The following is a 15,890-nucleotide window of genomic DNA, read 5'->3' as shown; positions in this document are numbered from 1 at the left end:
GTGAAACCGCAACCCGCACATCATACACGCCTAGTTTTTTTATCATCGAATGGGCGAGAGTGCGGGCGCGAAGTAACGCTAGCTGTTGTACCCTCAGAGCCGACGCGCACCGATAAGCCACAGCGAGCGCAACGCCGCCACACGGCCGCGTGCTTGCTCCGTCAGCCTTGGGAGCAGCCTGGTTACTTTTGGCAAAGACGGTACATATTACCATGATGAGGAGTAATGTATTCATGCACCCCTCGAATTTCGACGCAGGAAACTCTTAGCTGTCAGTTGCATGCACAGCTCTCATGTCGGCAACTGAGGGATGGAGGAGGCGTCGCCGCTGGGAAAAAGGGGTCAACGTGATACTGTATGCGCAGAGCAAGCAAATTTAACACGATTAAAAGCTGAGCTGATCCAAACAGTCACATTTTTTTTTATATACACGAAAGAACTCGTACGTACCGGTGCTGTTTCCGCATCTCCCGAATGGTTCGTATATACTTTCGCCGCCACGTGATGATATCATCTCTTTCAAGTAGCGCAGAGTTCCGCTTGCGCTTTGAAAAGCAAACCCAATGTCATTGAGAATCCTGCGCATTGCACGCACACGCACGTTCGGCATGCCCATGTCCGTGTCATTTATGACGTCGTTCCGGATCTTTGCAGCAGTCGGCAGTTCGTTGCGTAAAAAATACTTATGAATGTTTCGCCGCAAGGCACCGACACTAAATGAGTCATACCGCTGCAGTCGCGTCTTCCCAGTTTTCTTGGAAACGCTTCCGGGCGTCCACCTCAGCCGCTTTCGTTCTGGCGATTGCAGAACGTTGTACAAAGCTTCTTTTTTGATGCGGGCGACGCTACGCTCACTCACTCCAGTCAGATCGCTTACTTTACGGTACGCACAAGCGGTCGTTAGTCCAGGGTCACTACTCCTCACGCCTGCATAGGCATTGCACATCATTTCCTTCGTTTGCTTCGAAAGCCAGCGTCTTTTGAACTTCACTCGAATTTTGTCTGGTGAAAACCTTTGCGGAGTGGACAAACCAGAACGACCCGAACAGGTGGCTGTCGCCATCTTGTCTGCAAATTCGAGGCATCTCGAAAACCCGCGACAGACATCAGACGAGAAAACCCGGTGGAACCAAGAAAAGTGTTTTATGCTAACAGCTGCATTTCAGAAAATTCGTTTCGTGATAAAAATATAACGTAAATAAATAGTGCTATGATTTCAATTTGTTTTTGCAAGAACTGCTCATGTAACTACGGACTATATTCAGCTGCGTAGGAAGAGGCGCGTTTTGGCTCCGTACCTTTGGCTCCATTGCCAAGAAAAAGTGTCCCCGAGAATAGTCAGTATATTCTAGGCACTATAGCTGGGCCCAAAAGCGGTCTAGCGCTACAGCAGCACAGCCACTTTGGGGGGGCGAAACTCTTAGATAATGAAATTTAAAAGCACAAATACAAACGCTATAAAACAACGTAAGGAAATAAATATTTTAATGCCACGTTTAATGAAATAGGTAAACTATTTCAGCAAAACATTACGCCGCATTTTTAATTTTTTGCAACGTTCTTGTTACGCCCCCTGTTGATGAGTGTGCGGTGCATTTGCAGCATGACTTTGCAGGCCTTGTTTCGCCACCCAGCCACAGTGGCCGCGGGAGCTCACGAAGCGGTTTCTTATCGCCAGCTGTCTGCAATAGCGCGCCTGGTAAAGCTTATAACTTTAGCTCGCCGGTCTCGAAATGCCCCTTTTGCGAAGTTTTCGTCTTCCTTGCGCGTCGCTTCTCTGTCACCATTTTGTAAAATTTGCACCCCGCCGTACCTCTGCGGCAGTTTTCTCGGTTTTGTCGTTTCCTTCGACGTGCGGCCAGTGCGAAGTCTTTTTCCGTCTTTGCACGCTTCGGGCTGTTCTTTTGAAGCGCTTAACGCTTCATTTCAAGATGAGCTTGCGGCGTGTGAAGAAACGATGCGCCGTGGCACATTGCGACAGCATGGACAGTGCCGTCGGTGTCAAGCTACACCGCTTCCCGCTGGACTTTCACAGGTGAGCTCTTGTCAGTGTCGTCTGCTACAAGGCGTCTGCTCTAGGTATGCTCCGAATGCTTTCGTTGGGCTGTTCGCTTCTGTTTCTGTAACCAGTTCGTGCACACGTGGCTTCATTTTTTCGGGGATATTTATGTACTACATTACAGGGCACACACTTTAAGTGCTGAGCTGTGCGAAAGAGGCCCACCATTTGTCTGATTTATGGTGAGTTTCATGCAGCCGGCTATCACCAGCCTTAACTTGATACCGGGCTCTCAGGAGCAACCACGCGCATGCCACTGACCGGAAGGCCAATTTAAAACCAATTGTGCCGCCTGACAAGTCTGAGCACAACACTGTTTCGTTTTCCAACACCGCGAAGCCAATTTGACCCTCGCAACTGGTAGTATCGAAATTCAGCCACGTGTATATGCGCGGCCTTGAGGGTGCTTTAAATGAATTCACTCAGCAGGAGTTACTTCCTGTCTTGTTATTGCTATTCTGCATATGCATGACCGTTAGGGTAAATTTAAACGCACTTCATTCTCGTAAATCTTAACCATAGAAAAGTATAGCTACCCACATGGCATGAGGACGAGCGCACGTAACCGCACTCTTGGGCGCTGAGAGCTTGGGGCGAGCATTTACTACCATAGTTCAGATATAATGGAGGTATATTGTACTGCAGTTAGCATTGACAGGAATAATGACGCATTGGCGTTTGGAGTATGCAGTATTCCTTACGACGCAATTGTGAATAACGTGCACGTTGCATCACGTCCAGGTGCCGAGCGTGGGTGCAGTTCTGCCACAACGTCAGCCTGGAGAAGACACCATGGCAGCTGCGAGACTTGCGGGTTTGTTCCAAGCACTTCGAACCGTCTGCGTATCTGTCGTCAAAAAGGCTGCGACCCGTGTTGATGCGCCTACTTATGTCATGTCATGTTTGCCTCAATTGAAGCTGTCTTAGCACTGTCTTATATATGCTTTTCAATTTCCTACCTGGCAACATTCGTGGAACTGCAGGGTTTTTTTTATCCGCACTGTGACCATTGAGATGAATAGCCAGCTTAAAGAAACTACTGCTTGAGCTGCCAGTGACGCGTATTTTTTGTTGGTGTGCTTTATCACTGTATTTGTTTGGTTGCTGTAATAAACCATGCATATGAAAACCATACTTGCCGTACACTGTATTGCAAACTGTGCACTTGAGCCTGTGCTTTGTGCATCATACCTTGTACTCAAAAGTACTTACACCAGTATTTCCACCAAGGTTTCCACTACGAATCATGCATGATTGCATGCTTAGCCAGCCAAGGTAAGCCAGCGTCTGAAAGTGTTGCTGCCTTTCTATCCTGCCTTCTTTGCCAGTCACTTTCATTGGGTTCCGAATTGCACATTAACAAGGCCATACCTAGCAGGAACTCGAGCACATTTGACTGGCAAAGGTTGGTGCGCGCTGAAAGGTAACCTTCATGAGATACCGGCTTGAAAATGCGAGTTCTATAAAAAGATCCCTTTAAAATTCGCGCTAAAACATACGTATGCGTGACGTCATTCAACGTCACTCATACGTAGTTGCCCCCAATATGGCGGTGTCCATGAGCCGCCATTTTTTTGGACCAATGGGCGTCTATGGAGCCTTCGCTACCATGGTATATCGACCTTGGTGCACCCTCACGGGTTGTAGAATCAAGCGTCTTTCCTTTCTTTAGATCACTATCTTCGCTCACCCGCTTCTCCCCTTCGGGCCGCGCGGGTACCGGTGCAAGGATGCCCCAATACCCTTGCGTTTAATAAGTTTTTTCGCCCTCTCCCCTTCCAACATCCAGCGTACGTCACTCGAACAGTGGTGTTTAGGCGACGCGGCTCCTCTTTCCGCTCACAGCGCGATTGCTAGGTGCAGCGTCTGATGCCGGACGCCTCTGACGTGATCGCTGCGCCGTAGCGCTTCTGCTGGGAAAGCGTCCCCTGCGAAGTGTGCCGAGCTGCTTCCGAGGAATCATGCCTCTGCGTGGTGCTCCCAAGCGAGATAGAGGACGATCCCATCAAGGCGTCAGCCCCATGATCGCGTCCGCCTTCATGGCGCGTCGCTGCCTGGCTTTCTCCCTCCGAGACACCGAGTGCACTTAGAAGTGTTGAGTATGAAAACTATGTCTTTGTGTGACTCAAGAGCATACCGAGCGAATGAGTGGGCGGCGCGAACGAGGTGCAATAACGCTATCGCGTTCCACTCTTGAAGGCGAAGCTTAAGCGCCCTCCAAATTTTTTTCAATTGGCTTTTTCTACCAAATTGAGCACTTTGGCCGATTGGGCCCTTTTCATTTATTTTTGATTGGATTAAGCCTGATATAGCTTAGCTGGTGTAGGCTTTTGCTCATTCCGCTTTATTTTTGATTTTATTTTCCAACATTGTCAGGAATGAGACTTTGGATTGGGGCGGTACATCTGTCAAACGGTAACGCAGGTGTCCTAAGGCGAGCTCAGCGAGGACAGAAACGTCGCGTAGAGCAAAAGGGCAAATGCTTGCTTGATCTTGAATTTCAGTACGACTCGAGACCGCGAAAGCGGGGCCCCTCGATCCTTTTGGCTTTAGGAGTTTTAAACAAGAGGTGTCAGAAGAGTTACCACAGGGATAACTGGCTTGTGGCGGCCAAGTGTTCATAGCGACGTCGCTTTTTGATCCCTCGATGTCGGCTCTTCCTATCATTGCGAAGCAGAATTCGCCAAGCGTTGGATTGTTCACCCACTAATAGAGAACGTGAGCTGGGTTTAGACCGTCGTGAGACAGGTTAGTGTTACCCTACAGATGATTGGTCGTTGCGATAGTAATTCTGCGCAGTACGAGAGGAACCGCAGATTCGGACACTTGGTTCACGTGCTTGGTCGAGAGACCAGTGGTGCGAAGCTACCATCCGTGGGATTACGACTGAACGCCTCTAAGTCAGAATCCAGTCTAAGCATTGCAACAATATCGTGCGCGCTTGCGGCGAAAGCGGGTGAGATTAGCGTCGGGTCGAGCGCGACGGGCCGTCGCGCTTCCTGGCTCGATGAAGCCAAACGTACCCAGAGAGTGTTACACCAGAGGCCGAGTTTTGGGAAGGCCACTGGTCACTCTCCGGGGCTCCGGCTGGCCTGAATCGCTGCAGCGTCAAATCGTCTGAAGATAACTTAGGTACCTGTCGTGGTGCTGTAAGTAGTAGAGCAGCCACTACACTGCGATCTATTTAGGCTTAGCCTCTGACTAAGCCCAATGTGAGTCTTCCCCTCTGACTTAGCCCAATGTGTGTCTTCCCAATGTGCTCAAAAGTATGCTATGCCACATTTTTTTAAATACATTTTTTCCTATGTCACATTAGCTTGTTTTATCCCAATACTTAAAAGACAAAATGCTTTAGACTAAAAGAACATTGGTACTAATCTGTTCCTGAACTTCCGGCTTGTCAATATGTAGACCTACCTTCCACGGGGTGTGCCCGCTGCACCAGGGTCTGCCAGAGGCGTCATTAGAAACGGCTGGCAGGCGTACCCAGCATCCCCCAGCAGCACGCCTGGCACCGGCCGTTCCTCATATAGCACACGCACCCAGGAGTTGTCGAATATCCGGCTGTCGTGCACGGACCCGTGCCAGCTGGCTACTATGTCGTAGAATTGCACCTGTGGTCCAGTGACGGCCTGTATCAGATTAGTGATATGTAGGTAAGCACAACCATCGCTGCACATAGCACATTTCTTCTTCCTAGCCTTATAAACGGTCGCGTCGTAGGGTTGCTTTCTGTTACATCACTAAACGTCAATGCGATATTATCTTTAAGGAAGCGCTGTTCTGTAACCTGAGAAACCTTGTGCCACTGTGAAAACCAAAAATTGCAGATCAACAGCGTAAAGGCCGGAGCAGACTTGTTGAGAGCGCATTAGTGATACGTATAGTAAAGTACCTTTCAAAGCAAACACTGGGTTGCCGGGAAAATTCTTGGTCTCGAGCACAGTCATAGAGACATAGAAGCACGGCGATATACTTGCATTTAAATTTGATCATCATTCAGAAGCGATAGTTTGCGCGCATACGTGAATATAGTTCCTCGTTTCTTCGTCGCCTAAATAAAGTCCTGACGCCAGCAATTTCGCCCACCGTTCGTGTCGCCAGTGGCAGCCCTGCTGTCGAGCTTGGTATGTGTACCGCCCGTGTAATCATAGCTGGTCGTCACACACCAGTCATATTCACCATGCTCAAGGAATGCCCCCATGACCTGATCCTTGGCCTTGACTTCTTGACCACTCACTCAGCCCTTATTGACTGCTCAACTGGCATTCTACGCCTGGACCTTCCTCTCAGCATTGAAGACCTCTCTACGCCACCTCGCTTCCGCTCAGCAAAATATTCCCGCCTCCCTCCGGAAGCTGTTGTTTATATTCCTATGTGCCCTTTCCCGCCCTTGCCCGATGGAGACTACCTGGCGTGCCCAATTACAGACATCGTCCTGCAGCGTCACCTCATCCTCCCCGACCTCATCGTACACGTATCTCAGAATCGCACCACTCTCCTAGTCCTAAACTTCAATTTGTCGACCCAAGTCCTACCCGACGGAATATCATTAGCTGAACTGTCCCCGCTAACCGAGTGTGCAGTTTCAGCCCTAACTACCGACCCTCCCTCTGCACCGTGCACAGCCGCTACCGCTCCTATGTCGTCTCATTTACACTACGATCCTGTTTCCAGCATAATTCCTGCCGACCTGCAACCTAATTCGGTCGACACGCTCTACAAGTTGTTGCTTTCATATAGCGACATTTTTTATTTTGGCGCCCGACCTCTTGGCCAAACGTCTGTTGTAGCCCACCGCATCGACACCGGCGCTGCTGCTCCTGCTCACAAGCGACCGTACCGTGTCCTTCTTTCCGAGCGCCAGGTGATTCAACGTGAAGTTGACAAGATGCTGGCCGACGACATCATCGAGCCTTCAACAGTCCCTGGGCGTCACCTATTGTGGTAGTCCAAACAAATATGGAAAATGGAGATTTTGCGTCGACTATCGCCACCTGAAGAAGTTGACCAGAAAAGACGTCTACCCTCTTCCGCGCATCGACGATGCACTTGATTGCTTACATAGAGCCAGCTACTTTTCCTCTATCGACCTTCGCTCTGGCTACTGACAATCTCCGCCGTGAACGAGACAGCGAAAAAACAGCATTTATCACTACTGATGGCCTCTACCAATTTGAAGTCATGCCTTTTGGCCTATGAAACGCCCCTGCAACTTTAGAACGGATGATGGACTCGTTGCTGCGCGGCTTCAAGTGGACCACTTGTCTTTGTCACTTAGACGACGTCATTGTTTTCTCGTCCACTTTTGACAGCCACCTCTCTCGCCTTTCTACCATTCTCGAGCTATTCCGCCGCGCCGGCCTTCAACTAAACTCCAAGAAATGCAGATTCTGCCATCGGGAAATCAAAGTTCTTGGACACTTAATGAATGCTGCTGGTGTCCTGCCTGACCTCGATAAGATTCATGCCGTTCATACTTTTCCCACACCAAGTTCATCTAGTGATGTTCGAAGTTGTCTCGGCTTGTGTTCTTATTTCCGTCGTTTCGTCCAGACGTTTGCAGCCCTTGCTCGCCCTCTCACCACCCTACTGAAAAAAGATGCACTTTTCTCTTGAGGTCCTGACCAAGCTGCAGCTTTCTCCAAACTTATCCCTGCGATCACTAATCTACCCGTCTTGGCCCATTTCAACCCTTCGGCCCCTACCGAAAGCTGCACTGACGCCAGTGGTCACGGCATTGGAGCTATCCTCGCTCAGCAACACCACGGCACCAGAGTGATTGCGTATGCCAGCCGCCTACTATCTAGAGCAGAACAAAATTACTCTATCACAGAAAGAGAGTGCCTAGTTCTTGTTTGGGCTATTGCAAAATTCTGCCCTTACTTGTTTGGACGACCGTTTACTGTTACACAGACCACCATGTCTTGTGCTGGCTATCTTCACTCAAAGACCCTATTGAACGTTTGGGAGGCAGGGCGTTACGATTGCAAGAATACACCTTTTCCGTGGTCTATAAGTCTGGTCCGCTTTATCAAGATGCAGATATGCTTGTCCCGCCACCCTGTCGACCCTCCCAGCTCTACGGCCTGTGACATCGACGCATGCGTCCTGTCTTTATCGGCCTTTCCCCACGTAGCCGATGAACAGCGCTTGGACTCCGCGCTCCGGTCTATCATCGACCGTCTGACCATAGAGAAAGAGATTGGTAAAGAGCGGACACTCCCATAGGGCCCAGCGGCCCATTTGACTGTAGCGCACCAAGCGGCCGGCGGCAACTACTTCCGGTCTTGCTGAAAGGCGCGCGATTTGAATGCTAGCATGCGCTGCCCTTTTGGCGCATTATTTTGGTTTTACATGGTCTGCTAGAGTTTCTATTTATTTTCAGCATGCATACCAACATGAAAAATAGATTCCCAGTTCTCTAAACTGGCCGTCAAACCAGCTGCGCCACAGCCTTTGCAAAACAGTATTGCAGAAAAGACGCCAAGTGCTTTGTGAAATGAACATTTATTTTGCTGCATATAAAACACAAGAGATGCAGCAGATGTAGGATGCATTGACAAAACTTAGCACAAATTAGGCAATGTGCACAGTACAGAATAGTAAAAATACACAAGGCGAAAAACAGCACTTAGAGACAAAACCAATGGCATAATGTTGATTTTCGAATTATGGCAAATGATATGTAGCAAAACAGGCATTATACATGAACTACACAGTCCCAGTAGCGGCTACCTCAGCAAGGGTAACTTGTATTCTTCAGGGCAGAGAAGAGTACTGACGCTAGGGGGAAGGCCACACCACTCACTCATCGCATCTGCCGTGCTTCTGCTGCAGTCCGTGGGTCCATGCAGTGCTGCTGGAAAAGGAATGAACATGATGCAGAAGGTTGCAATGAAATGTAACGCCGCTGCACCGCGCACACATCTGTGTATGTGGGTGCGTACTGAAAACTTGGTGAGCAGCAGTTATGGTCCAGAACAGAAAAGCTGTCATTTGTAAAATTGATACAAAAGCTACTCTTGCAACGTAGAGGTCAGGAAATGCAGGCTAACCGAACCTATCTGAAAATACATTTCTACAGAGCGTGAAATAACAGGCACTAAACTAACAATACTCCTCAAAAGCACTGAACAGCTGAAGCAGTGAAGCTTGCAGCATAAAACATCTCACTTTAACGTTGTCCCGTTAAATGCAACGCGACGCCACGCAAAACTAGCCGTTCGCAAAACCGCGGCCGGCGAGCACGCCATTTTGACTTGCCCTTCATACGCGACTTTGTGAAGCGCAGACCGCCGTGCGGAGCTAAACTGCCCGGAATTCCTCGCAGTTTGACAAGAAGGAAACATTTATCACCTTGCGGTTGCCCTGTTAAACGTGACACCACGCAAAACTAGCCGTTCGCAAAACCGCCTCACGCCATGTCACGTTACGGCGGCGGCCAGCATGCCTTGTCATGCCTATTAGCTTGCCCTTCACGCGCGATTTTGTGAAGCGCAGTCGCCGCCGTACTGAGCTAAACTGCCTGAAATTCTGCGCAGTTTGACAAAAAAGTCAAGAATGCAACATTTCTCACCTTACCGTCGCCCTGTTAAACGCGACACTCAGGAAAACTAGTCGTTCGGCAAACCGCGTCAGGCCTGGCCGCACCGGCCGGCTACGCCATGTTGGCGCAACGGCGTGCCTTGGTGCTTCGCATGCCACTTTGGCCAGTGTGCTGAGATAAACTGTTCGAAATGCAGCTCAGTTTCGCAGGAACACAACATATTAAACCTCGCCGCGGTTGGAAACTGCTGGAGCAAAACGAGCTGCGCCTGAACTTCTCTATGCCTGAACAGCCGGCGCGCCTGTTCACGAGCTGCGAAATTTAATTGGCACCGGCCGGCGTGGTCATGGTACACTGTTGAAATGCAGCGTAGTTCAGAAAAAAACGTTGGTCATCTTGACGTCGTTCCAAACTGCAGTCGTTTCGCGTAGCAGCCTCCGAGAGATAAAATATGCGGTCTGTGCCGCATAGGCGCGGCGAGGCACGAGCAGACGACTCGCTCTCTTCGACAGCTATTTGTCGTCTGCTCCGGCGGGCTACCGCTGCAGCGAGTGCCGTCGCGCGCGCCTAAGCGCATGTCCGCGCAGGTGCCGTCATCCATTATCGGCGGCAGCGCATTAAGCCGCGCGTCATTTCCTGGGGCCAGTTTTCGCCGAGTGTCAGCTCTTTACCCATCTCTTTCTCTATGGTCTGACCGTCTGACTACCGGCCAGTCTCATCCTGCCCTCGCCATGTTCGTACGTCAAGGGGACGCATTATACCGCCGCAATATGCGACCTGATGGCGCTGAGCTCTTGCCTGTCGTTCCGAAACGTCTGCGCTCACCATCCTGGAACAATTTCATGATGCTCCCACTGCTGGACATCTAGGCGTGTCCCGCACGTACGACAGAGTGCGCCGATGTTTTTACTGGCCGGGCCTCAATCGCTCAGTTCAATATTATGTGGCCGCATGTGAGCTGTGCCAGCGTCGGAAAAAAACCATCCGCATTGCCATCAGGACACCTGCAGCCAATATCTACCCCGATTGACCCGTTTTTCCGTGTTGGTGTTGATTTGCTTGGACCCTTCCCGGTCTCTGCATCGGGCAACAAATGGATCGTCGTAGCGATCTACTATGCTATGCGTTACGCCATTACCCGCGCGATCTCAACCAGCTGCGCTACAGACGTCGCTGATTTCCTCCTCCACGACGGGATACTACAACACGGTGCCCCTTGTGACCTACTCACGGATCGTGGTCGCTGCTTCCTCTCCAGAGTGGTTGACGAGCTACTCCGTGTGTGCACCGTCCGCTACAATTTACCACCGCCTATCATCCTGAGACCAACGGCCTGACAGAACGCCTCAACCGTACGCTCACAGATGTGTTATCAATGTATGTCTCCGGCGGCCGGCGGCCATCGGGATTGGGACATTAACCTACCATTCGTAACATTTGCCTATAACTCCACGTCATGATACCGCTGGCTACTCTCCCTTTTATCTCCTCTTTGGCCGACACCCATTACTCCCCTTTGATACATCGCTACCCACTACTGATGCCGCCACTAGTACTTACGCTCGTGATGCCATCTCCCGCGCTAAAGATGCTCACCATATAGCTCGCGACAGGCTCTTTGCCTCCCAAGGCTCCCAGCAATCCGGTTATAACAATCGCCATCGCGATATGCATTACGCCCCAGGCTCTCTCGTTCTGCTTTGGCTCCCATCACGCCGGGTGGGCTTGTGCGAAAAACTACCACGCTACACAGGCCTCCCCGTATCTTACGCCGAGTAACCGACGTCACATATGAAATCGAACCTTTGAGCCGGAAGTCTTCTGCATCACAAGCTTCCCAAATTGCGCATGTGACACGACTAAAGCCGTATTATTCACGCCCTGCTTCGGTTACCTTGAACGCACTGGGACTGTGCTTCTGTGGCGGGGATAATGTTATGCGGTGTACTATGCTGGCATTCAGCAAGTGAAGAAAGAAGTGTCTGGGTGTGTGAACGAAGACGACGCTCAGTGTTGAGTTGTGCGGCTAAGCGGTGCCCAGCGATGTCATAGTGGAGTGGCCCATCGGTGCGTGATTTCCACTCGTAAGAATATTGTCACGTGGTAGTGACAAGGCTGTAAGTACAAAAGAGAAGACAAAGCGTCATAGCACTGAGATCAATTCTTTATTGCGCCTGCAAAAGAACTTAGCAACTTGGCTGCGGCAATAGCAGCAAATGTGCGCGTCGGTCATCGAACAAAGAATGCCTGTCGCTCCCGCCAACGCTCAACGCTCAGTGGACTTGGTGGCACCGACCGGATACCAATGCTCATACACTACGTTTTTGTCGTACAGGTTGCTCTGTGGCCGTCCAGCCTCATCACCAGCACGGACGCGCATGTGCCGTTGGAAGACAGTTTATCGGCGGTGGCGGCTAAACAGCTGCTTTTCCCTGAAGATGAAATTAATCTGCGCTACAGCGAAGCAAGCCCGGAGAGCCGCTATCACCGTGCTGCTGCCGGAACGACAACGGAGCCACGCCCACGCGGGAATATAACAAGGATCCCGTCAGCTGGACCCTTCAGTGGACTTGGTGGCACCGACCGGATACCAATGCTCATACACTACGTTTTTGTCGTACAGGTTGGTGGCAAATACTCTGTTTCCTCAGTTAGAGACAATGATGTAACCCTGACGGTGCTACCAAGTCCACAATTTCTCCTGAGCATGCTTTGTGAATGTTATAGTGTCATTAGGCTTTTACTGTTGACATCCGGTGACATTGAGCTCAACCCAGGCCCTACCTCCGACTCTGACTCCGACAGTCATCTTAGCAACGAACTACTGAAAAAGATTCTGAAAGAACAAGCAAAAACAAACAAAACTTTGCAGGAGTTAGTTACAAACCTAAAACATGTCGAAAGAACGGTCGATAACATGAGGTTGAGAATTGAAACAATTGAAAACGACTTAGGTCGGTTGAAGAAATGCGAAGAAAGACTGGATGAAAGTGAAAAACTGTACAGAAGTACGAACAAACACATTCACGGTATAACAGCAAAAATAGATGACTTAGAAAACCGAAGTCGACGCAACAACTTAGTGATTTACGGTGTGACTGAGGAACCAGAGGAATACGCAAAATCGCTTGAGGAACACGTTAAGCAAGAAATCTTCAGAGACAAGCTAGGCATGGAAGTGAAATCGGCCGAAAGAATTCACAGGATAGGTAAACCTAAAGGCAAAACACCACGTCCAGTCATAGTTCGTTTCTTCAATTCCGCAGAGAAAACGCATATTATGTCAAGCTGTTTCAAACTAAAAGGCTCTAACATTTCCATATCTGAAGATTCTTCAAAAAGGGTACGAGACTTACGCACTAAGCTATGGCGCTCATAGGAGCGCGAGAGGGCGGCTGGGGCGAAGGTTTCGCTGTCCTTTGACAAGCTAAAGGTCAATGGCAAGGTTTTCATTTGGGATGAAACACAACAAGCCAGGGTCGAAATAACAAGAAGGGCCGATGATGCAGGGCACACCCAGCCTAACTCAAATTCAGGAGCAGCAAGCTCGACAAGCAATCATATCTGACCAACCAAAACCAAAACGCTAAGAATCCTGTCATTCAATGCTAGAAGTATAGTAAATAAGTTAGGTCACCTCGAGCAGCTAATTCTGGGACACCATCCTCACATTATAATTATAACAGAAACATGGTTACAAGCAGAGGTACGTGATTCGGAAGTTGTCCCATCAACATATAAATTGCTACGTAAAGATAGGGGTTCACGAGGGGGCGGTGTAGCTATAGCTATTAAAAACAACATAAAATATTCAGTCCTGAAGGGTATTGATGACCACGAAAGTGTGTGGTGCAAAATAACACATTCCGGTAAATGTATATTACTGGGAGGCGTGTATCGACCCCCAAACGCCCAGCCAGATTATCTTGAAAAAATGAACGATTATCTGTCCCAGCACACTAACTCAAGATGTAAGTTGATTTTATCAGGGGACTTTAACTTGCCAGGGATAAATTGGGCGGACTTTTCACACGACGGAAAAGATGCCCAAAGCGCGGAAACACTTTTATTTACAGCATTTAGTTTTTCCTTAGATCAGCTGGTTACCGAGAACACCCGAGTTCTGTCGTCTTCCTCTTCACTCCTTGATTTAATTTTTGTTAGCAGTACACTTCCAGGGTGTTCAGTGCGTATTGAAGACGGCATATCTGACCACAAACTGCTAGTACTGTCATGCCCCATATCAGTCACTCGCAAAAAGAAGAAAACACTGCCAACCTTTGTCAAAGACTATGAGCGTGCAGATGATCCTGCAATTCTAAGTGCACTTGAGAATAGCTTTGCCGAATTCAGCGCACTGACCGATGTGCGTGAACTGTGGTCCTGTTTCAAGAACATTGTAAATACTTGCGAAAATAGATATGTTCCGCTTAAAAAAAAACGCATAAACAGGGAGTACCCGTGGATAACGCGCGAGATAATTCAACTTAAAAGAAAAATAAAACGACGGCGAAAAAAAGGAAACAAAACTGACATTGCAAGTCTTGTTAACTGCTTAAAGACCAAAGTCCGAGATGCAAAAACTCGCTTCTTTGATTTCACCCTGCCTTCCTTCATGGCCCACAACCCTCAAAAGTTTTGGCGGTACTTATCTGAAGAGCAGTCAACTAGTTCCATCATTACAGATTTCGGCGACACCATAAGTAAACCTGATGATATTGCAAATGAATTCAATAAGTTTTTTCAGTCCGTTTTCACCAGAAGAGCCTCTCACGCTTCTCTACCTGCATACACAATCAAGGAACCCATGACAGAAATAATCATTAGTGAAGCAGGAATCCTTTCTCTTTTACAAACACTTGACACAAAAAAATCTCCGGGTCCTGATTCCATCTCGAACACATTTTTAGCCCGATACGCTGACTGGGTGTCTAAATACCTGCATAAAATTTACGCAACATCTTTACAAACACTCGTAGTTCCCGATGACTGGCGCTGTGCCAAAATAATTCCCATACACAAATCAGGTTCTAAAACTGAACTGAATAATTATCGTCCGATATCATTAACAAGCACAAGTTGTAAAATGATGGAACACATTATTTTTAAAGCCATAATCTCATATCTAGAAAATAATAACCTCATTTATGAAAAACAGCATGGTTTCAGAACAGGGCTTTCAACAGTAACGCAGCTTGCCGAAATTACTAATGACATTGCTAACACAATTAATGAAGGCAACCAGATAGATGCTATATTCTTAGACTTCTCTAAAGCGTTTGATGTTGTTCCTCACGATGACCTTATAACAAAATTACTATCTTTTGGCATTGATCGCAACATTATTTCATGGATATCCGGCTATTTGCAGAACAGAAAACAATGTGTTAAAATAGGTGAATACGTTTCGCAGAACCTGGATGTGTATTCGGGTGTACCCCAGGGATCAGTTCTCGCGCCTCTTTTGTTCCTCATTTATATAAATGATATTCATTCCTGTGTTAGTTCATCGATCCAACTTCGCCTTTTTGCAGACGATTGTGTCGTATATATAGCTGTAAAAAAATCAGACGATCAAATTCTCCTCAACAATTCCCTACAATCAATCCACGCTTGGTGTATGACCTGGGGAATGAAACTTAACGCAGATAAGACCAAAAGCATCACATTCACTAATAAGAAGCAGCCTCTAAGTTTTACATACACACTTGGTGACACACAGGTTAAAAAATATGATCAGGTGAAGTATCTGGGACTCATCCTAACATCTAACCTGCGCTGGGAGCCCTACATCAAATCTATTTGTTCTAAAGCTGAAGGTAAACTACATTATTTAAGGAGAAAGCTCCGTAACACGCCGGCCCATATTAAACTCAATGCCTATAAAACTCTTATAAGACCAACCCTAGAATATGCAGATATAGTCTGGAGCCCCCATCAAAAAAATTTAATCAACAAATTAGAGCGCATCCAAAAACTAGCAGTGAGGTTTGTCTATTCAAAGTATTCACGCCAAATTAGCGCTACCAGTCTAATAATTCAGTCAAATTTACAAAGCCTGTCACAGCTAAGAATCATTTCAAGATTAAAGTTTTTGTTCCAACTTCTTCACGGCCACTTCAAAATAACCAATTCACAATACTTACACCCGCCTTTCAAACACTCGTCTAGAACTAACCATAGTAAAGCACTTCGTCAACCAGTCAGCCGTGTAAATATCCACAAGTACTCTCTGTTTCCAGATGCTACATCATATTGGAATAAATTACCTGAAGATGCGGT

The 15,890-nt window shown here is 48.2% G+C and overlaps 2 pseudogenes; one reads left to right on the top strand and one right to left on the bottom strand.

The window, feature by feature from the left end:
- Positions 1-291: 291 nt before the first annotated feature.
- On the bottom strand, positions 292-11,270 carry LOC146175235 (uncharacterized; annotated as a pseudogene).
- Positions 4,217-5,273, top strand: LOC146175236 (large subunit ribosomal RNA; annotated as a pseudogene).
- Positions 11,271-15,890: the final 4,620 nt, after the last annotated feature.

This window comes from Amblyomma maculatum, chromosome 11 (genome assembly GCF_055883805.1).
Source record: "Amblyomma maculatum isolate TAMU_Amacu chromosome 11, ASM5588380v1, whole genome shotgun sequence".
Classification (NCBI taxonomy): Eukaryota; Metazoa; Arthropoda; class Arachnida; order Ixodida; family Ixodidae; genus Amblyomma; species Amblyomma maculatum.
This window is presented reverse-complemented; position numbering and strand designations above follow the sequence as displayed.